Source organism: Anopheles marshallii, chromosome 3 (assembly GCF_943734725.1).
Source record: "Anopheles marshallii chromosome 3, idAnoMarsDA_429_01, whole genome shotgun sequence".
NCBI classification, from domain to species: Eukaryota; Metazoa; Arthropoda; class Insecta; order Diptera; family Culicidae; genus Anopheles; species Anopheles marshallii.
The window spans coordinates 65,666,952-65,689,898 of NC_071327.1; the positions used below are offsets into that span (position 1 = coordinate 65,666,952).

At 42.2% G+C, this 22,947-nt stretch overlaps 1 protein-coding gene across 1 annotated transcript in view; it reads right to left on the bottom strand.

Moving 5' to 3' along the window:
* LOC128711640 (E3 ubiquitin-protein ligase CBL) overlaps window positions 1–22,947 on the bottom strand; it is a 67,324-nt gene that overhangs the window by 28,894 nt on the left and 15,483 nt on the right. The window lies entirely within an intron of this gene.

The window sequence follows — 22,947 nt, forward strand, 5'->3', positions numbered from 1 at the left end:
GGATTGGGCCACAGAGTTTGAACAAAACCATGATAGAAAGAGGGGATACGTTAAGGGAAAAGGCTCAATTGAGGCTATTTTGGAATAAAGCATAACACACATTACCGGAAGACTTGCTTCCTTACAAGCAGAGTTTGCGAAACGACCCTCGACTAACCTCCGACACACAGTTTCGCCATCGTCTACAAGAGGTCGTCGGGTTTCCGGTACCTTCCGACCGTTTTCCCTGTGGCATATAGATTTTCCTTCAAGGATTAGTCGGTCGTAACGGTTCCGGCACATGCGGTGCGGTTTCCAATTACAGCCAGGAACTTCTTAGAATGTTAGAGCAAAGGACGACCACGGCACTAGACGCACGTCAGCTAACTAACGACACAGATCCCGCGAGACTCCGGTACCTCCACTGTCAACAAGGCGGCTACAGTTGTGGTAATTTCCTCAAGTACGATGACCGGAACTTGCCGGATTCTTAAGAAGCTGCGTTAGTTTGAAGCTAAATGCACTTTGCGTGTTATGCCACGAACGTTTTCTGGCCGTGCTATAAGCCTTACTTGGTGGCAGCTGTGGTTGGATGAGCTTAAAGAGGGCGAGGAACATGTTCTCCGAACGAATTTCCTAAATGTTTGCCTACTACAGCATAATGAGGCATAAACGACTTTCACAGCAATTGAATAGCCACATTAACAGGAGCGTAAAGATTAATCAGAACATTTGATTACACGGAGGCAATTGGGGGAGAATGTAAAGGATTAGATTACGGACCGTTTTTAGAAAAATATAGAAGTGGAGTTTCCTGCACTCAGTAGCTTCATGTCGTGCGTACATAGTTTCATAGACATAAACAACAAAAAATCCAAAATGCTTCAACTGTCGATTGGCTGTCGGCAATAAAGACCCTGAGCAATTGCTGAATGTGATTAATTCCACCAATAAAAAAATCCTTCATTAGCGATCAGAATTTAAGCCTTGCCTGACAAATTCTGGATGATGCTTCTCGTTCATGTAATGTAGAAAACATGCCCAAATAGAAGCACTCTAATCATTTCTTTTGGCGCACAATCGCACTAATTTTATGACAAACTGACTGGTAAATGCCCATCTTTAGCATTCCTTAACAAAAAATCCTCACATCGTCGTCCAACAATCGCTATATCTGTCTCTATGTAAAAAAAACACCATGAATTCGGTCACATCCAGCACGCGGCAATAGGGCATCGTCGCTAACCCCGCCGTAGTACCGGAAGTCGCGTGGTTACATGAGCCAGTGTTTCAGGCGGCAAGCCATAGCTTCTTCTCCGTTTTATCAGCGACCATCGCGAAAGTCGCAAAGCACAAGTTCCCACCGTCAGCTCCTTGCTCCGTTATCAAACAACGCCGCATTCGCCACGGCAAGTTCTGAACGAAAGTCGAAGCAAGGCGTACGCGGGAAGCTCTCGGAATGGGGTTGCTCCTTTAGCGTAATTCACTTGGCCGAGCAGAATAGTTGTTTATCTTGCTAAAAGTGATATATTGCTCTGGTGGACTTGGGTAGAAAGTTAGCGGAACTGTACTTTATTCGTAGCTATATTTTAACCAGAAATTGATAAAAGGGAGAGTTACTTAGTGGTATAACTCGTTTGCAACACATCGAGAATACACATTTCGTAACGTGCTGAAGTTACTGGAACGTCGATCGTGTTTAGCAGGAATGGTATAACAAGCGTTACTGCAAAGACCGAGTTTATTAGTGAGAAACCCGACTTCAATTTGGCACCAAAAATAATGAATAACAATTTTCCTTGATTAATGTTAGAGCTGCAGCACATCGATGACAACAAATCGTTTAAAGCATTCTCAGGTAAGATGCTGTTTTTTTTTTAAACTTCACTTACGAAAAACTCTTCCATGTTCGTAGTAGTTTAAAATGCCATAGCACGGTGACATCGAAACATCAATCATCCGCTGCAAAATGGAGCGAAGAGTAATGCTTTCCATCCTCCGTCCCGATTGCAAGCCCTCGGGAAATTCCACATTCGAACAGAAATCTGATCGATTGCAATCCATCAACGATGATGAAGAACTCGTTCATCCCATATTGTGCCAGGTTAGCAAATTGCAATGAAGCGCAAAATAAAAAAGCAGAACAGTGAAATGGAACCCAGTGATATGTTCATAAATCGTAACTCTATCAAGCTGATGCATTTGTGAGCGATTGCAGTACGAATAAATCATGCTAAAGGACATCTGGCCCAAAACGATAGGGGTAAAACACCGCAGAAATAGTTATATCGAAAAGCATAAACTAACCAACGGCTCGTCATCTTTAAGCTGACGATTATGCAATGGAACATAATTCACACTGCTATTTTCCTTCACCATTGAATCTATGTCACGATGGTGTAGTATTAGAATTCTTGCTCGATTGAACAGTCAAAGATCTACTGCTGTACGGTTAGAAATGGAAACTGATATTTTAAATCGGATTCCAGATTCAATGCAATACGAGCAATAACACACTGGCAGGATTATGTCTGCACTGTGGATGGAAAATACAGCAAAAGCATTAAAGTGTGCGGACTTCAACCATTCGACGCACAACCCGACACAACCCATCCACAGCAACACTCGTGGACAGCATTTTCATTCAACTGCCGGGTGGTGAAGAGATGGTGTGCGAGTGTTAAGGAAGACGTTCGGGTTTATTGGTGCAATTCGCACAGATTTCACCATCTGCTGTTGCAAAAAAAAAGTGTCTTTCTCCTGGTGGTATGTTTGCGTCCCGGGAGATTTTTCACATTCGCTCCTGCGATAAGAAACACATGTAGGATTGGTATTGTCCTGTGTGTGTGTATTCGGGTAAAAGACAGTTGGTTGAAGCATATTTATGATGTGTACGTACAAGTGTTATCTGGTGTATGGGGGTGGGAAACACACATTCCACATACGAAATAAAAAAACAAACGCCTTTACAGACGTCCGACGAACGAACTTCATCCACAGGGACCGGGGATGTGGGTGGCGTATTTTTCCCCTTCCAAAAGGGCACCAACAACCGGGAATGTCTTGAACTGAATCGAGAAGATGGAAGCGTGGAACAAAAAGATCCTGCTCAGCTAGCTATGCACGTCGTGGTACGCGTACAGGTAAGGACAGTTGATTCGGAGACGGTGTGAAAGAAAGCTTGTGAATTACAGCGAGCCATTACACCCCCGGAGGAGGAGTCGATTGCAAGATGGTCGCCGATCATCATCCGCACGACAACTGAAAAGACCATTCGCCTTCCCCCCCGTATCGTGGTGCAGCAGAGGCAACAGAAGAAAATGCAATTGAATCGCTTTGTCTCGCGTCTGCACCGGGCGTCTGGTGCTCCAATTTATGGTCTGATTTCAACGCTCCGTTCCGGTGTCAGTTGTGCTCGAAAAAATAGCGTACCAGGGCGGTGTCTAACCGAGACACGGGAGATTAATTGAGGTTATGTATTACCCGCCGTCAGTTGAAAAAAAAACGGGTCGCTGTGGACGCGGGTGTAACAATTGGGTGTCGTTCGGGAAACATTCCACCGCCACATAACGTTTGTCGTGTGGAAAATGTGCGAACAATTTGGAAATATAAAATCTTGCTGAACGTTTTGCGGAAAGTTAAAAGCTAGACGATTAAAATTTAATGCTAAACTTTTTCCTTGACATAAAGTAGTCGCCCCGCTCCGGCTGTCTGGTGAAGGTAATAAAACGAGAGCAAAGGTGCAATTATTTATATCTCCATTAAATCGCAACTTAAATGCTGTTTCAAATTCATTCCGTAACAAACTTTGACACTTTTAAGCGCTGGACAAGATGATGATGGTTAACAGTTTAACGGAAAGATGCATTTTGAGATGATAAGACACAAAAGATTAAGGGGAAAACCACTTACCATTACATTAAAATGTATTCAAAGTTTTTAATATTATTACAAGATTGGTCAATGTTGAAAGAAAAACAAAAATCGAATTAAAAATCCATTTCTAGCGTTCCCACCTTTTTTATGGTGCCGTGACTAGGATAATATAATTTTCTCTTCTTTTTCACCATCATTGATTCTTCGTGTTCAAGCAACACAGCTAGGAAACTATCAAACGAAAAAGTATCCTTCACCATCGCTACCCAGAAGCGTGGTTCCGCGTGGCAAACACTTAACACATCTAGACGTGCACACGCTGTTCTAGAACTACCGCGACTACCGCTCCGTAACGGGTTGCGTCCCGGTTGGCGCTAATGAGATGAGGCCCACGTTTGCCCATCTCCACTCCCATGGGAGAAAGGTGTAAAGTGTTCGCCGCGCAAAAAGAGGGGCATACCCTTCGGTTTGCCTAATTTAACGTTGATTAATTTGCACACGCAAGCGCAAACATACACAAGCCTCTGTGGATGGCAACAAAAGGCTTCGGATTAGGCGTTAATTTCTACAACGAAGGTTCGGCATAAAAATAACACAATTACTGACAAGTTCGACTTGGCTGTTCGTTTGCTCTAGTGCTCGTTTGCTCAGTTTGTTTCTTGAAGGCTGTGGTGCGCTTTCAGTGCTCGACAAGCCTTTTTCAATTCAGTGTTAAACAGAGTGAATCAGAGTATAACACATATGTAGACATACAGCATGTCTTAGTGTACAGATCTTCTTTATGGAAATAATTCAGAAACTTAAACACCAAACTAGCAAGAGAGAAAACGTAAACTTGATCAACTGTGAACTTTGATCGACATTCTGCCATCAAACGCAATCATGTTTATAAATTCGATGAAGATCTTCTTCTTCTTCTTCTTCATCGGCGTAGCAACCTCAAGAGGTCTGGATTTTCTGGACTTGGGACTGGATGGGATTTTGGACTGGTCCTGTGAAGATCGGCGCCGCTACCAATACTCGATACCAATCGATGATGATCAACGAACTTTTTACGAACATTAAAACATCCAACGACATTTTCGAACACATAATAGAATCAGAATAGACGTTATATTAATATTACTGATGCAAATAAATCAATTGAATGGTTGAATTGAACAAAATTTAATTTTGATTTGAATTGATAACCTACATTACGTTTAAAAAGCATTCTATATAATTTGCGATATTGCTATAGCTGTTCGTTTTTTAGAATGCTTTTAGGTTTACCATGCAAGAATTGAAGGCATACAGTGAACACCGACAATAGCGAACTCGTTCATAGGAAGGACGAAAAATATTAGCATTTGAATCAATCTCTTATTTTCTGTTTTTTGTGCGGAATGAAAATTATAAAACATAAGTGTAGCAATCGTATTTACCTCTGCAGATCGGGTGTTTAATCATCTCACAAATAAAAGCCCAACTTTACAAAGCAACCACATTCATTTGCCCAACAGAATTCTTTTCCCACCAATGAAAGGTTGTATACAATCGTTAGAAAATGAGGCTCGCTTTCCACGGCTCCTTAACCTACAGGAAAAGCGCAAATCTCACCGACACGCTGTCGTGGTTGGGGCGAAAATGTGTCAACGAGGTCACACGCCGCGTGAAGCATATCCTCGTGAGAGTGTGTCTGAAAACCTGCATTCGATTTCCTTTCTGGTGAATGGAAACAAGAGGGGCCGGGGCGAAAGTGAACACAGTTGCAGACAAATTGCTATGCAAAGTGAATACTAATGAATGCTGCCCCACTTCAACCATGGACCGGAATAAGCGTGAAGAGACCATCCATAAAGCCGTTCGCTAGGGATATAAAAAAAGGACATTTTGTGTGTGCGATGTTTCCTTCCCCTTTTTTTTTATTCGCTGGGCTTATTCCAAATTTTCAAAGAGTTGCATTCAGCCTTGAGCCGCGACTCTCGTGTTTTCCCGCTTGGGACACACTATCGGTGCCGGTCGTAGCGAAGGGATTTGTGCTAGCCACTTTGTTCGCCAGCCCAGCGTTGGATTATGTAACGAATGGAAAACGGAATGTAATGGATCGACGCGGTTTTCTCTGGTGCACACGAAACCCGACACCGGCACGGACCGTGTATCAAGTGAACTTCGTCAAATTGCATCTGCTTCTATTTTGCCGAGTCGGGCGCAGGGAAAATGCAATCAGTGTTCACTTGAGGTTATGCGCTTGCACGTGGCCGTACCGGTCGAAGCTTTTCCTGGAAGTGTCTCCAGTAGGATCTACTGTTTATGGGGCTTTTTCTACGCGAAGAAGAAGCTCCACTGCGCAGTAAAACGCTACTGATGGCGGTTTAGGAGTGAGAAAAAAGGCGTGAATTTGGATAGCAACGAAAGCTCAAAAGAAATAGAAACAAAATGCAATCTAACACTCTCATCAGCAAGAAAATGAGATGAAATTGTGCGCAAAATATGTGGCACGATGGTTTATGCGTTACCCGGCGGTAAGGATACTTCTTTGCGGGCATTGTATTCTTGTGCTTATGATTGCCCCAACACACAAAGACAGGCAGGCAGTCCCAAAGATGGGCTATTTCTTATTTTGCGACGCAATATCTACCATCATCGAGCCGTCTCACCACACCCAAGGATCTACCCCGCTTCTTCTTCGCAAGCGGCTCACTTACACCCATCGTCATTCATAATAATCCTTAAAGTGAGGACCCGTTTGCCGCCTCGACACTGGCAAGCAAGGAGCCATCGTCAATAAATTTCCCATTATCGAAGGTCGTTACCGGTGTCGCTTGAACCCGGGAGGATAGAGTGAGATACAGAGAGTTGCGAGGGCCGAGATGATAAGGCCAGGATGGCTGTATAAAAAAAATAAAAACGATGTAAAGATGGATGGCGTGGGATGAAGCAACCTTCTGCCACCCACGCATCATCCGTCGTCCGTAGAATGTTACGCGTTGGATCTTACACTGAACCTGCCCCAGAAAAACATTCGTCCCGTTTGCTGCGTGGTCCTTCTTACCAACGTTCGACTTTTTGGGATGTTTTGACGGCCAACACTGGGGGGGATGGGAAAAGCGAACCCGGACGGTCGGGACGGCCGTTGTATGGAGAGTGATTTATAGCATATATTTTTCTACCGTAGTCCACCAACCGTCGCCACCGGGAGGGCTGGAAGGAGTTATATTACATGGAATTAGCCACTTTCTTCCGGGGTTACATCCCAAACAAAACGTACTGCTGCTTCCTCATCCTAGCGTCCTGTTTTCTACACCATGCCCGTATGGTGCTCTCAAAGCAAGCACCCATCCATCTTTATACCATCCATAATTCACAGCCTCAACTCACGCGAATTTTTGGAGCAAGAGTTTGCGATTGGTAAAACGGTCCACTGGGACGTCGTTGGACGGACAGGCGGAGCGCAGCAAATGGCGTGTCTAATCTCATTAGATGGATAAACACCACTTGCGTTACACACATGAGAGGTGTAGAAAAACATGTAACAGGAAAATAATAAAACTAAAAACAAATAAAAAAAGTACATCACCAAAGTCAGGATACGTTAGTGTATGCGTTTGGTACGAAGGTTTCGCGAATATAATATCCGCACACCATCGGGAGGCTTGGGCCAAAAGTGTGAGAGAAGTGAGCAATTTAATCACGAGTGAGCGCAATTTTTCATCCCCAAAAAAACATGGAATCAAATTGTCAAAAAATGAAGAAAAAAATCATACAAAGCTGGAAAGAGCTGAAATTGGATTAGCAACCGATCATCAGATCAGATCGGAAAGATGGGCCGTACAAGATTGGTTTTCCTTGTTAGAGTAATCGGTTCCCTTAGCACTAAAAAAGGAACTGGGTGCGTTCATAAATCTTGCCGTTATGAACTTGGGTAACAGCATATTCGTTATTTAACGATAGAATAATCATGCCAAATATAGAATGTATTTATAGCATTTTTGAAATTGTTTTCCAGCAGTTCCGCATCATTATCTCAATGGGAGAAACCAAAATCACAACATTCTCAGATGATATCAAAGTTGGGTCATATTTAACGCAAGGTTACATATTGATATTGCAATTGTTCAAAACGTTATCGTAGATATTACCGCGATATTACAGTACACAGTTTTCATGCTTTTTTAAAGCGAAAATTAATTATATTATGATCGACACATTTTTCATTATCAACTGGTTGTTTTGTCTAAAATGCTGTTCTATGGAACTGCTCCTATCAAATGAAATTGCTTGATTAGAACAGATATACTAAAGTTTTTAGAGCAAATCTCATTTAGACCAAGATTAGCGAAAGATATGGACTAACAACTCGCATTACAATTCTCGAATACGAGAATCCAAAAATGGAAGAAAACAGATCACTGCCGGATATTCGAAGATTAACAATATCAATTTCCTTTGTCGATTCTCCAAATTTCCGCCAACCAAAATTGAATGCACCGTTTCCATTTATTTTAATTTGCTATGGTCCCAAAGCACCCGGAGATAGGAATTAAATCCTTTTGAAATTTACCTCCCATAATAAACACCCTATACCGTGTCTATGTGCCGGCAACATTCAAATGCTTTTTAAAACAAGAATATTTAGCGTAACAACGCTCCAACAAAACTCAAACGCTTTTCCGAGCCTGGTGGAAATTGATACGAGTATGGCAAAATTAATTTGCCATCTCTGTTCGTGGCCGTGCGGCGCTGAACAGTTCGACGATCGAATGGAAATTTATTGTCATTAAATATGGATTTACGGCACTTCGGAGAGTGTGCCGATGTAACGTTACTGCTCCGTGGAGAGTAACGCAATCGCATTCTAATTTAAGCTGTAAGGGCAACTGAAACGTTACTTGCTGCTGTGTTACGAGAGTCGCTCCATTCGGTCTGGATACAGATTTGTTCGGGACTTATTATTACCTAAAACGATAGAAAAAATGAAAAAAATAGTTAGTTCACAATATGGTTTAGATATGTTGTAATATAGCATAGTTTAAACAGTACAATACTGAGATTACTGAATGTAGCAAAGGAAATGATTGTGAACAACTATGAAGACGGTGAAAAATCTGATTTTATTTATTCATATTTGCAGGAACATAAAAAACGAGGCGCTCCAGTATCAATTTAATGCAAAGCTTCCAGGCATATAAACCTCCACCATACTTCAATTTCTAGCATCTTTTGCTATCTCCCACAGGACCCCATTCAGCAGGTCCTGCCGGAACGCAGGGTGGATGATAATATTCCCATCCAATATCCTGTGTGTGGAATTTGAACACACACAGATACACATCGATACACGAAAACTTTCATCAACATGAGCGCAAACAAACTTCAGTCATTCGTGGAGTTTCTCGAAAAATAATGTTCATTTTGTGCGTCCTACGTACGGATGGGGAGCGTTCGTACCAAAACACCGTCGAACGTGGATGGCAAACGCGGACCCCCTCCACGTGGGACAAACCGGGCACGGGTGGGTGTTTCGTGCGTTGGGGTGGGTTTGTTTGCTTTGATTTCACGCCCGAAAGACTTACCGCCGAGAATCATGTTAAATATTCTCAGCTGAAAAAGCTCACCGCCAAACTGCATCCCGAAGCATTGGGAGCAGTGTACGTAGGTTCAAGGTTTAAGTTCAGCATTCGCTTGTTATTTTACGACTTGGTGTAACTTCCATAAAAGTACTTCAGCGTAAAGTAAATACCTTAGTGAAAAGGTAGACAAAAGTGGCGTTTTGTAAAGCTAACTCATATTTCAATGACATGCCATAAGCAGAAACAATCGAGAATGAAATAAAAGTGATTATATTGCTAAACGCACAATTTAATAACCTTATGGTGGATTCTTAAAAAAAGAGCTTCAATGTTTCAAATAGGACTCATAAAACAATTGATTTTCTTTTCATTTGTTACTACATCCGCCATGTTTGGGCTGTGAGTAATGTTCAAATTTTCCACCCAATGGCTCAACTGGCAAGGATAAATGATGGGAAAGATTGAATCGGAATGCTGTGCTACCCGCACGGACCATTCGGAGAGTCAAGCAAGGTCAGGCATGGAAGGATAAGAAACGAACACATTTCCCAAGCGAACAACGGTTGCAATGTATTACAGATTATTGGTTTCGTGATTGGGATTGATGATGGCCGGTGGTAGAATTGAGCGTGTGCAGGGATAGTATGTCAGCCGGCAGTAATAGGGAACAGCTGCATAAACCCTCCCATCCGTAAGAGAAGCAATTACAAACCTCAAGTTCAAATAAACAAGTGGAGTTTTTTTAGGGGGAGGGAGATGAAATCCTACACAGAATGAAAACACATAAACTAATAACATTGCTCCTTAAAACAATATCAAAAAGAGACATCACGTTAGATATGATTTAATGATGCTAACAGTCTCTCACACGTCCCCAATTCCTGTACCTTGCAGATTTTATTAAAAAAAAACCCTCACAATGCTGCCTGTAATCCAAAAACCTTCCCTTATATCAGCTCTTGCGAAACAGTAGCTACCGTCATCATCCTCGGGACGGTAAAGAAAAGGGTACCTACACCCACTCTCATCCTCTAATGTATAGTCTATTGTTTATGAAGGGTTCTTGCGTCAAAATTTGCGACCCGTCCCCGATGAGAGATTCACGCAACTCGGTGTCCCGTTTGCCAAATTCTCATCATGTGAAGCCTACACCCATCATTTAGGCAGTAAATTTGATTACAACCTATTGGCTTTTCCGAGAACAACGTACCGAACACAAAAGCGTCCCTTGAGTTCCTAATACACACACACACGCAGTGGCGCTAAAGTTGGATTGGAGGTTTTTACCATGAATGGGATGGATGGGGTGTTTTTCGCTCGGTTCGAAACCAGCCAATAACCCAATTACCCCGGACTAGGCGGCTGCTTGTGCTACTTTGCAGGATAACAAAGGGAGGATATGCGAAAGTTAGATGGGGGCCTACCAGCACAGCCGCACAACACGGCATTTGTCCGGGGTTGTGTCAGCAAAGCACACTTGCCTATCGCTCGGTTAGCATGCATTACCGACACCATTAGAATCGCTAAGTAGGGACACAGGCGGAGATCGATATCGTCCGAGACTGACAGGAGTAGCTCATTAATTGGCCATGTCCATCCGTGTCCGGGCGGATTGTGGGCGAGTGGTAAGTGTTCCGACACGCACAAATGACGTCGGCTGAAGGATATTGCTTTAGCCTTATTTTTGTTTTCCCCCCACACCGGTACGATATATCACGCACCTTGAGGTGTGTGTGCGAGACATACGCCAAGAAAAACCTGTCAGACTTGAAGGAGAAAAGGCATTCTTCTAATTAAATAGTCCACCACAAGACACATTCCTTCTTTTGTGGGTGGTTCAATGAACTCAACGCTGGAGAACCGTTTTATCGCACAACGTTTGACGGTGTAAGAGCCACAGAAAATTTATGGTAGAGATTACTGAAATTATCGAACTATACGAGAACATTATAGAATGTAGAATGTGTATTTAGTAAAATATAATTTCAAGATAGTAATCCATTTAGGAGTGTAGATTTTATATCAAAAGAAGATAATAGTCTTCAATTTGTTATTGATTAGCCTTGCTAGACCAGTCCTAAGTTAATAAGTTTTGACTTAATTCGAATTATGGAAGTTTATGATGATTCAAACCAACTTTTGTATGCGTTTTGATGTTTGGGGAACAAAAAAGATGGCAGATTTCCATAAAATCTATCAGGCAGACCTGATCTGCTTGCGATAAAATTAGATACATAATCTGCTAGAAAATTTATCCAATCTCCAAAGGTAAGGGAAATTTACAAAATTTCGCAAGACATTGACAAAAAAACAAATTCTCTAAACGGTTAATTTACTTGTTGTAATCAGTTTATCACAGCTGCCAACATCGAACGTGCGTGTTTGCCGAGAAAAAAAACATCAAAGGGCTACGCAGAAGAGCACGCAGAAGGTTTAGCTCATTCATCATAGTTGTCTGCCTTCGTCGTCTTTCAACGCACACAAGGCACATTAAGCAAAAGCAACCACCTACGCGCGAATACGAACTTCAGGCGTGCACGAACCGGGGCGTTTTAGAAGACGACGACAGGCAATCCCGCACCATTGAGACAAACGAGTCGTTTTCTAGGCAGCGACAAGCATTAGGACACTGCCGAGAGGATACGCCCAGAAGGATGGGACGCGTTTAAAGGACGATTTCTTTTCATTCAAGTACGACTGATTTATGGAACAGGAGAGAACTCATCGAATTATTGTTACCATTTCTTTCACCTCACCAATTCCCCAACGAAGGATGTAGGAGTTTTTAATAAACATAACGCGAGGGAAGACACATTTTCCCATCATTAAACATATCTGCAGCGGGATGCGGTGCGTAACAGCTACGCAGGGTGTGATTGAGATTGATGATCAGATTACTGACGATCAGCATCTATTGGTACCTCACGATGCATTGAATGTGATTGTTCTAATGTGCCAAAATTTGCGCGTACATTTGTAGCTCGGGGCTCAACATACATTAAGCTGTTTGAACGCTATTACTTCACCTCTTCATTCGTCATACAAAAAAAAAACATGACAAGCCTGTTTTGTATTACGTCCACCATGCAACGACCTGTTTCCGATAAGTTTGCCCGCCAACGTTAAAATCGATCCACCGTGGTGCTTAATTGAGTTAGGAAAACTTTATCAAACTCCCACTCCCGCCGGGCAAACTTCGTTTGCGCTTTGTATTACACCTTTTTAAGCGAATTCAATGTGATGTGGTGGAAATGTCCGATACGAATTGCCTTATACTTATACCGACGAGGTAAAAGGACAGCCACCAAACGGAACGAAACGAAATGTGTCATGACAGGATAAGTAGATTGGCCGTCAGGTTCGTTCACCGGTTCCAGGTCGCATTTTGAGAGAAAAAAAGGGTTCGTTCGTCAGTTTCGCGGTGTCGGCTTGGGACCGTTCGATAATCGATTTGTGGCACGCAATCGAAGAAAGGAACCACACGGGTGTGTGTGTGTGTCCGCACTGTGCTAGATTGAAAGACACTTGTGTGGAATGAATGCTTCCCCGATCTAGGGACAAGTTCTTTCAGGGTGCGGGACATAATGGGAAAAAGTTCGCTGTATAATGTTCTCAGAATGTTCAATCCATCGAAATACCTCGAGCAGGATTGTTTGATGGGTTTGGCGATTTGTCCCACAATCAATTAAACCTTCTCAGAGGGGGATGAAAGTTGATGATTTTCAACAACTCCACCAAAAATTTCCTTGTCGACTAAACCTAAACTAAATTCTAATCTAACTAGATTCGGCATTCTGTCGAAGAAATCCGAAGGATACATACCAGTTTCTGTTACCATCTGCCAGAAATGGTGGCGCTAAACGAACTATGTCCATTATGAGGAGAAAATTTGCCTTTTTTTCGGGTCCTTTTTTCCCGACCGGGCGCGGGCGAGAAAGTGCAACAAAGGAACCAATTTACTTTAAGTGAGAAGAAAAGAAAACAATTTACAACGCAATCGTCGATGATTGAACGACCCCTGCTTTGTTGGGCCAGCTTCAACCGGCTGCAATATTTCGGTTTGGTCAATTGATAAAGTTTCATCTAAATTGCATGCGCTCAGAAAAATGAACCTTGGGGGAGCGAGTAAAATTACTTTGGTCCTGTGTCGGTAAGGGATACCATTATGTAGCCAATCACTTTCGTAACTTGTGAATTTACCAGGGAGCTTTACGTTTCGTGTCATAAGCGATGAAATATAGAGCGGAACCGTTCTAATTTATTGGAGGAATAAATCTTATTGGATGAGGCGTTATTACGCCATGAAAATCAATTAAAATTTGTTCGAATATAAACGGTTTTGATAGTTGTGCAATATTACAAATATGTTAAGATATGTGTACATAGTTTTTCTATATGGGCACATCAACCTCAAGAGGACTAAGGGCCTGCCATTTATTGCTCTCTTTGAATTTATTTAAAACGTAGTCGTAGGATTCGCAGGTACGGAGGATTGGTCCGGTTGGGGTTTTGGACCGTGCCTATTGTGTGAAAGCCGGTGCCGCTACCAATACACCACCGAGTCACCCATACACCGGGCCGGGTATATACAGCTATATTAAATTCTTAATTTCACTCCTTTATAGCCATCTTTTTTGACTGGATTTTTCACACCGCAACATAGACGACGAACATAGATCGTAATTAACGACCATATATTTTATATAAATGTTTCGTGGAAAATTTTCAACAGCAGACGAGCCTCAACGAGGTGTCAATGACTAGTATTGCGATCAAATATGGCTGCTTTGCTTCATTAATGGTAGAAAATTCTCAATGAAATCCCAGACTGAGAATTCTATACAAAAGTTACACAATACCTAACCGTCCTCCGAGCGGATGGACTCTATTTCCGTCAATCAGGCAAATCTCGGGAACCTCCGGCAGTAGCCAACCTACTCTACACAGCACTTTCAACACTTTCAGGCCGGTGGTTTATGTTTGCTCGAAAGTTAAATTGGTTTCCCCACCTCCCGTCGCAGCGCACCGGAACGAGGGGGTGTTAGCAGCAGCAGCCTTCGTCATATGCAAGTACAAAAACACCTTGAACTTGGAGCTGCCTCGTTACAACCGCTGCTTCTCTTCACATCGTGGGACTGCACTGCATTTTGCATGAAGTCGGCAAACCGTTACCGGGTTACAGCCAATGCGATCGATTTTCCATGGTAAACCACCTCCGCCCTTTAGCCAAACACACACACACACACACAAAGAACATGATGCTGAGAACATAACGCGTCGTTTAGTGTTGCGCGGTTTTCTCCCATGCAAAGAAGTAATAATGAACAGCTCTGGACTGGATTTGCTTTCCAAAGTCCTCGAGAGCCTTCGTTCGGGCGGGTAAGCGACACTGTCGGCAAGGACCTGCATTAAATGGCGAGTTTGAGACTTCAGCGTGTAAAATGTCGACGGATTTACTGTATCCTACAGCATCAGGCAAGGCAGGTGGATAATCCTCAGCATTTCACTAGCAAACTTCCTGAATAGGGAATGAAGTCGGCAGTGTTGTTGGAAGCACACATCACGATGCTTTTAATTATATGTTACTATGAGGACGAAAAGTTCGAAAATGATGTGGGTGTGGAACGAGTAGGAGTTCCACTTACATTATGGAACAGCTGATCTAGAAGCATAAAATATATTTTAATATTCGACAATGTACTTAAAACTCCACCTTTTGTAAAAACTCTCATAATGCCTAAGGATTACTTTATTTGCAGAAGATGTATTGTTAGAAATTAACCAAACTTATTCAGACAAACTGAAGTGCTTCAAATGAGATGTTGAAATTGTGTCACATCTATCACTCTATGGAGTGAAGATTAAGATGTAGACATCCGATGATGCCTAATAGTGTTTTAAAAGAAGTTAAACCAACTAGCACTACTGCATCGGTCTCCTAACGATGGACGATTATTAAGGGCGAAGCAACAGAGTCATCAAAGGTTCAGATTAAACTTCCAATTCTCTTCTGCCAGTTTCCAATACCTTAGTAATAACCTTTTCGCAACAGTTAACTAGTTTAAGATGACAGCTTTCTGATACGTTCTTCACAAACAAATGTACCCAACACTGCCACAGCCTGGATGGGAATCATGGGAAAATAAAAAAACGTTTGTGAAAGGTGTCTGTTGACTTGAGGGGGGGCAGATATGAAATGTGCAGTTGTTAGCTATTTTGCTTAGATTTAATTCCAAATCGATCAGCATCACACTTCGAAAGGGCAAACAGACAAACAACTTCTCCACTAGTAGGTGTTTAAACGTGTGTGTTGCATTTTGCACACACACACAAAATGCTTGTAATAATATGAACAAAGCAGTTCAATATAGTTTGGTGCCAGAGGCTCACAAGTTCCAGACGTGGAGTGTATCCATCCGCTTCAACAATTGGCGCCTTTGGTGGATCATCGTGGCGTGGAAACGTCAAGCACGATGATCTTACTCGCACGAACTTCAAAGATCTCTCGACTTCAATTCGACGCCTAATGCACACAGCATTGCGCCTCCTTCATGTTCACCTCCACCGCCTTACACTGCCTGCAGAGTAGTTGTTCCCTACGCTTACGGGTGTAAGAAATAGAAAATTAAACACCGTAACGAACACCATGACCACCTAACCGCGATCGGAACATGGCTACGGAGCGTATCGTGGGAGGGGGTGGTGCTGCAATGATGACGAAACGGAGCCACAAAACGGTTGTCTGTTACGGCTAGGAAAGCATATAAATAAATGCAAACGACTAGCAGCAACCGTCTGCAGAATGACCGACATAAGTCTAGGCCTCATAAAACGAATGTCTGCACCGAAGTTGTCTGCTTCTGGAGATGCGTTAGCGTTTCCAACGCGTTCAGACCGTGTAGTGAAGAACGCGAACTAAATGCTGGTCTAAATATTTACTTTAAAACATTTAAATTTTAAAATAAGGGACAAGCCTTAGATATTAATCATTTTAATTTATATTTAACGTAAATTCTCGCTAAATTCTTAATTTTCTCATAAGTTTAAACATGTAAGAAAAACTCCAGTTTAGTGACTCTTTGTACCCGACCTCACGTAATAAGACCAAATCGAATCCCATCTTCATAAGCACAAGCAAAATGTTACATATTTTGTTGGCTTGTTTTCCCCTCGGGAATGTTACAATTACACCACTGGCTCTATAGTCACACCCAACGTTGGCAGGATTCTATAACTAGCAAACGCAAACCATGGTTTAAAAAATGGCCGATGCTTCGCAGTGAAGCTGATCACATTACAACCATTGCCGATTTGGTTGATGTGTTTTCGTCGACGGCGGCAAAACCGTCTATGGTTGCAACGCTTTCGTTCCAAAGTTATTTAAACCGCCGCGGTAAATGTGAACCGGCACGACGACGATGTTTGACAAGCAGAACACCGTTTCTGTTATCTCGCAAAACGGTTACGGGTTGCAATGCCATAAGCGGTTTAGATAACCGATTGTAAATTGTGCATTTTATCTGATACAAGATTGGGTGAATTGGGCATGTTGAAGGTTGTTCGACGTTTTAGCAGATTTTTTTTGTCTTTTAGATCGAATCCAAATAACATTCGATGTATTTACGTCATTAAATTTGTTTTAATATCACAATAAAATGGTAGTTTTAAGCTCTAAAAAACATGGAATATTTCCTACGGAAAACATATTAGCACAAATAATATACGAGCAGCCGCACCTTCAGACTAACCTTCCGCTACCACATAAACATTATTTTTCCTACCATAATAGCAACTCGTTCAATCAATACAGAGCCGGCCCGTTTTACCCCGTTGTGGTCGTAAAAGGCAGGCAATCGATTAATCGATTCCATCTCGGCGAACGGAAGCCCCGTGCGGAGTAGTGTATGTAAATGTCTTCCAGCGGTGATAGATGAGGTTACTACACAGCATCATCATCATCATCTTCGTCAGCATCGACAGTAGCGCATGAATGAATTTCGCGCCTGTGAATGGTTTACATTATCTCTGTTTATACGTGCCTTGCCGGAGGGTGGGCAGCACAGATGAGGGAAAGTGGCCGTGCCTTCATTTTTGCGCCGGCTGCGGGCACTCCTCTCTGCTCTGCACTTTTAATGACGCCGCAAAGGCGTCAAAAAGTGCACGTGCGCAAAAAAAAAAAATACCACAGCCCATTCGCGTACGCGCGCATATACGTCTTTGCACCGCGTATCAAATAACGAATAACACGGCAAGCGGAAGCGAACGATAAAGGGGTAACTATCAACAGAAATAGCAGAACAGTGACTGGGCAGACGGCAACAGGCCGCCAAATAGTGGCAATGCAAAGAACCGGAAGCTTCCGCTTGTGGTATGTTCGCGCTACGAAACAGCTGTTCTAGTTGACTTAGCTGCTGCGGAAAGGTTTTGCGCACACGCCGCAAGTGTACGAGCATCTTTGAGTCCTGTATGTGCGACTGTTGCTGCAGAGGCGCGCCCCACCAACCTGACACAATGTATTATAAAACGGTCGTCATCGGAATACCATGGGGTTCTCAGGGGGAAGGATGGAATCGGAAGCAGCGAGCGCGAGATAGATCCGGTCCCGAAGTACCTGCACGCAGCGCCAGTAACAGCCGTCACAAACCGAGGGACCTACACTCATTCATTGGTCATGAAAATAGAACATTATCCGTTTTGCTGGGTTTTATTTTTTTACTGGTGGTTGTAACTACACCGCAGTAGTGTGCGAACGGGAACGGACGGTGGTTCCGAAACGCGACCCACGCGGGATTTGATCTGCGGTTGGCGAAATTACAACCTCCGGTTTGCGTCACTCTGGGCAGATTTTTGTTGCTGTTGTTGCTTCTTTACCCTCGCTCTAAATGCTGGTTCGTGGTTTACGCGCCAAATAGCGACAGTGTGTGACACAAACAGGGCAACATGAAGTGTATTGCAACGTGCCAAGAAATTTGAGAAATCTACGTTTTTCTTTTCCTTCCCTTGTCGAGGATCAAAGGTTACCGTGGATCAACGTAGAGGAGCAACTACAACTCAATTTTCGTGTGCGTCATTGTTGCAGGGCATACAGAGTCAGTATGCGCAACAGAAGCACAGCGATTAAGACACATTAGTGCGATTTAGTTAAACACAAGGTGACGAATGGGTGAGAATCGAATGACGAATGGGTGAGAATCGAAACGAATGATCGAAAGTTCAGTAAACTAACAAACATCAAACATCTTATCGAAATAGGTTGACGTAGTGACTGGTGCGAGATGCTATCCACGTCAGTGGGTATTATTGACTAAGCCAGAATGTAGGTTTAAGGCATCATCTTAATCTTAATTCACACATAATAAAAAAAATCGAATCGAAACGTTTCGAAAATGGTGCAATTACCATTTGAAATATTTACAATGACTCAACAGTGTGTTTAAGTGATCAATATTCGATGATCAATTGAAATCACATTCAAAATATAGGAAGGCATCTGGTGAACAATCTATCAGAGCATTACGCACGCTGTCGACTTCTTGGATTAAACTCCATTGAAGCTCGATGTCGCTAGTTCCGTTCTTGGTTTATCGCAAATATCCTTTCTCATGATCTGGTTGTTCCTTCCCATCTATCAGCCATTATTCCTATTATTGGGGCAGATCATACCAAAAGTTACAAAGCTTAAGCTTTTAGCCTGTACCTGCCAAATAATCCAAGTACCGGGTTGTATCATTCTGTACAGATTCGTAAAGGATCATTTTTGTAATTTACAAATTAAGAAAAATCGATTAAAGTTTAGTAAATTAATTTCAATTTCAATGCAATGAAATAATATACAAGTCTGATTATTATAATAATCCTTTTTTAGTTGTTTTTGTTAAAAAAAATTGTTTACATTTTTCGCACAAGGGTAACAAGGCCTAATCTGGCTCAGACCAGCCGGCAAAATTCTATAAGCCTGGAAACGTCAAAACGCATACAAAAAACTGGCTTAAAGTATGATTCCGGCCATTATTATTCCTTCCATATTATTTTTACGCGACTCTACGTCCTTTCATACTCATTAGCGTTATGTTTAATCTGTTAACTTCCTTTCTTTCCTACATCCCTTAGTTAATAAGACATATTTGTAAAATACTTGCGGCAAACAAATTAAATTGAAATAAATAAATTTTCCGAGCTATCTAACGCCGGAAGAATTGAATTTCTTCTAAAAAAAAACAAGAGTTGGTCTAGAAACGCATAATAAAAACAAGATTTATCTTGGTCATGTCTGGTGAATGATACCAAACTACCAACTTTATACAGTCACTCTGGACATTGCAAAAGAATGGAGAAGATACGGTGATCTTAGATCTCCCCTATATATGCAATACACGCAATACAATTTTTCGGACATATTTTCCACAAAACAGTATCTCGAGTTGTTTGGAACATGTCGATAAACAAACAGAATGAGATATTTCTTTACAGTGTCCCAAAGCATTCTTCAATTTAAACTGCTGTAATTTCTACTACTCTCATCCTTCGTGCAAATCGTTCCAGTTTCCGCCTTAACGCGATGATCCCATGATGATGCGTTTTGTTGAGGTGTTGAATAGGTTGTAGCCTGGGTCGTAGAGCTAATTGACACTAATCATGCACTAGGCTTGTCTTCACATCGTGGCGAACAAACGCATCTGACCCCGTGGGGTGGAATTCAAGTTTAATTAACTTAAGCGCACATACAAACACGCGTTCAGCCATGCTCCGGGGGCAGTGGAATCTAATAATTCGTGCGCTCACTCGCAAAATCCTGTGGGAAACAAACGCACCGCGTACACCGATTGGTAAGGGAGGGAACAGTTGGAGCTAGCTTTTTTTTTGCAATGGCAACACCCAGCCACAACGAAAGCATTCATCATATTCTTTTCTCTCGCATTGGCGGTACCGCGGCACGTGGGGCTCGTGTATGTGCCAAGTAGTGTTAAGGCCGCATTAGAAAACAGATTTAAAAAAGCTTCAGCCCAGTCCGGCGACCCGTTTCGCCCTGCCTTTATTGGAGGGCGCGTGCAAATGTTTCGATGACGCGACGACGCATTGCGGTGTTGCGTTTTGTTGTTGTTATTGGTTTGAGTGACGCTTCCTGTATGCATGCAACTTCCCCACCAAATTCCGGGTGTCATGCAAAAGCGGATATAAGGCGTTGCACAGAAGGTTACCATTTTTACCCCCCGTACGCGTTAGGCGAATCCAAAAATGGACTACTTCAAGGTGAGTAAGCAAATAAGGCAAGTGGCGGCACGAAGAATAATCAGCTAGGTCCGGATATAACAAACAAAAAAATGCGTTGATGAATCAGTGTACACGTTGCGAAAAAATGTAGACATATGATGGAATCATCACATTCCACGTATTTCCCTCGATGTGTTGTTGCATACACGTGGCATGATATCGCTGAGTGTATGTTAATAGGCAAAATAATGCCCACAAAGTAATGAAATGATGGAACAGATCTAGATATGTCCGCAGCAAATCAAAATATTAACAGCGATGGAGTGATATATTTACTTGGATAATGATGATAACGCCCATCTCGCACTACATAGGATTAAGAAGGCCAGAATTAGCTTAGCAGCATTTCTAAAGTAGAATTCCTTTAGTCTGAGATTTGTTGACCTAAACCCTCTTCTTGTTCTCATAAATCCCCAAGCACCATTTTTGGAATAGACAGTCATCCAGGTATCGTCTAATAGATATTGTTTCCCTTCTGCAAAGAAAGCCACAGCTCTAGATCTGACCAACTTTAATGAATTTCTACAGCATAAATCAGGCATCTGCGCTTCAGAACAAGCGAATCTAATGTATTTCAAGTTTAGAAATACATAAAAATGCATCTAAAATAATTATAGAACTATAATTAATAATTAATAATTTTATAATGCTCCTGGATGTTTCGAAATCTATTACTAATTTTAGTGACGCATTTTAGATATTCAAGCATTTGTGAGATTGATGCGTCATTATAAATTGATAATTCCTTGGAGCTCAGTAAGCATATTAAGATTAGTGAATCGATCGAGAGTCGTCTAAGGGTTTGAATCATCTATATAAACCAGGGGTCTCCAATCTACGCCCCCGGGCCACATGCGGCCCTCGAGAGTCTCTAGTGCGGCCCGCGAAGCTATTGCTAATGAAATGTCTAATTTAGGAAAGTTGTAATGTTTTTAACTGTCAAAATATCAATTACTGTAATAGTTGGTAGTATTTAGTACTATAAAATGTGAAAAAAATCATCTCGAGCGCAACATCTGTGTAAATTACTCTCAAGGCACAGGGTTTTACAACAGATAGAATATGAAGAGCTCAATTTAATGAATCGCGTAAGCTTATAAGATAAATGGGGAGATTGATAGTGAAACACAACACATTTATTGAATCGCAAATGCTGTATATGGAGTCACGGGCACAATTTCTTCTTCTTTTTCTTTTTCGGTACAACAAGCTCAAGAGGTCTATGCCTGCCATTTCTGGCTTTTTGCTGGATAGTCAGTCCTACGTACGGGAAAATTTATAATTTTAGTGCTTCGGGGGCACAATTTAGTGGATGTCATATCCGGCCGGGCTGTTTACGTACCTGGCGCATTCAAGAGTTGCGATATAATACAAACAATGAATGTACGAAATTTTAAACGAAGGTAGCGCAAAATATCGGTTTAAAATAATGTTCAATGTTGATAAATATTTATGATTCATTTCCAACTTAATTTTGTAGTTCAACGCTGGAATCCGCTAGTACGTAAACAGTCCGGCCGAATTTGACTTTCATAAAACTGTGCACGCGATTCCATATCCAGTTATAGCGATTCAGTAAACTATGTTACTTGTTTTACTTGTTACTTGTGTCAGCGTAAACTTGTTTTAGAATATCAATATTCGTGTCTATCTTATTTGTTTGTGCGAGTTGGATTCGCCATGTCCTATCTAATGTAAAACCCTGTAATGTGTAAGTGGCCCCCACGCTATCATAGTTTCAACCAATGCGGCCCGTGGGCTGAAAAGTTTGGAGACCCTTGGTATAAACGAATGACTTTACTAAAAAAAACTCATTGAGCATCTCGCCCCTCTTAACAGGTTCTTTTTTTGGTAACAAATATGAACGAACCTGGACGTCACACGCCTTGCATCTCCCGAGCTCATAAGCTACACATCATTATGTGAATGTTTTGATCTCTACCAAACCACGCACTTCATTTTGTTACGTTTTTTCTCGAAGCGCAGCCGGCGCACACAACAGACTCTGGCAAGAACAAAATTAAATATGAAATTTGTTCCGATGGTCTTCCGGCGAGCATATGCCGTCAGGAACGATCGCACTAATCCAGCACACGTCCGTAAAACCGCTCCTCCAGCAGGGCTATAGTGCGTGTGGTGTGCCCGGTTATGAGACGTTTCTTCATTGCTCGCACAAATTATGGGATCTTTAGCTGGTACGTGCCGAAAAACTTTTCCAACCCATCCCGATAGTTCGTTCGAGGGACTCGTCCACTAGCGGAGAGAGAGA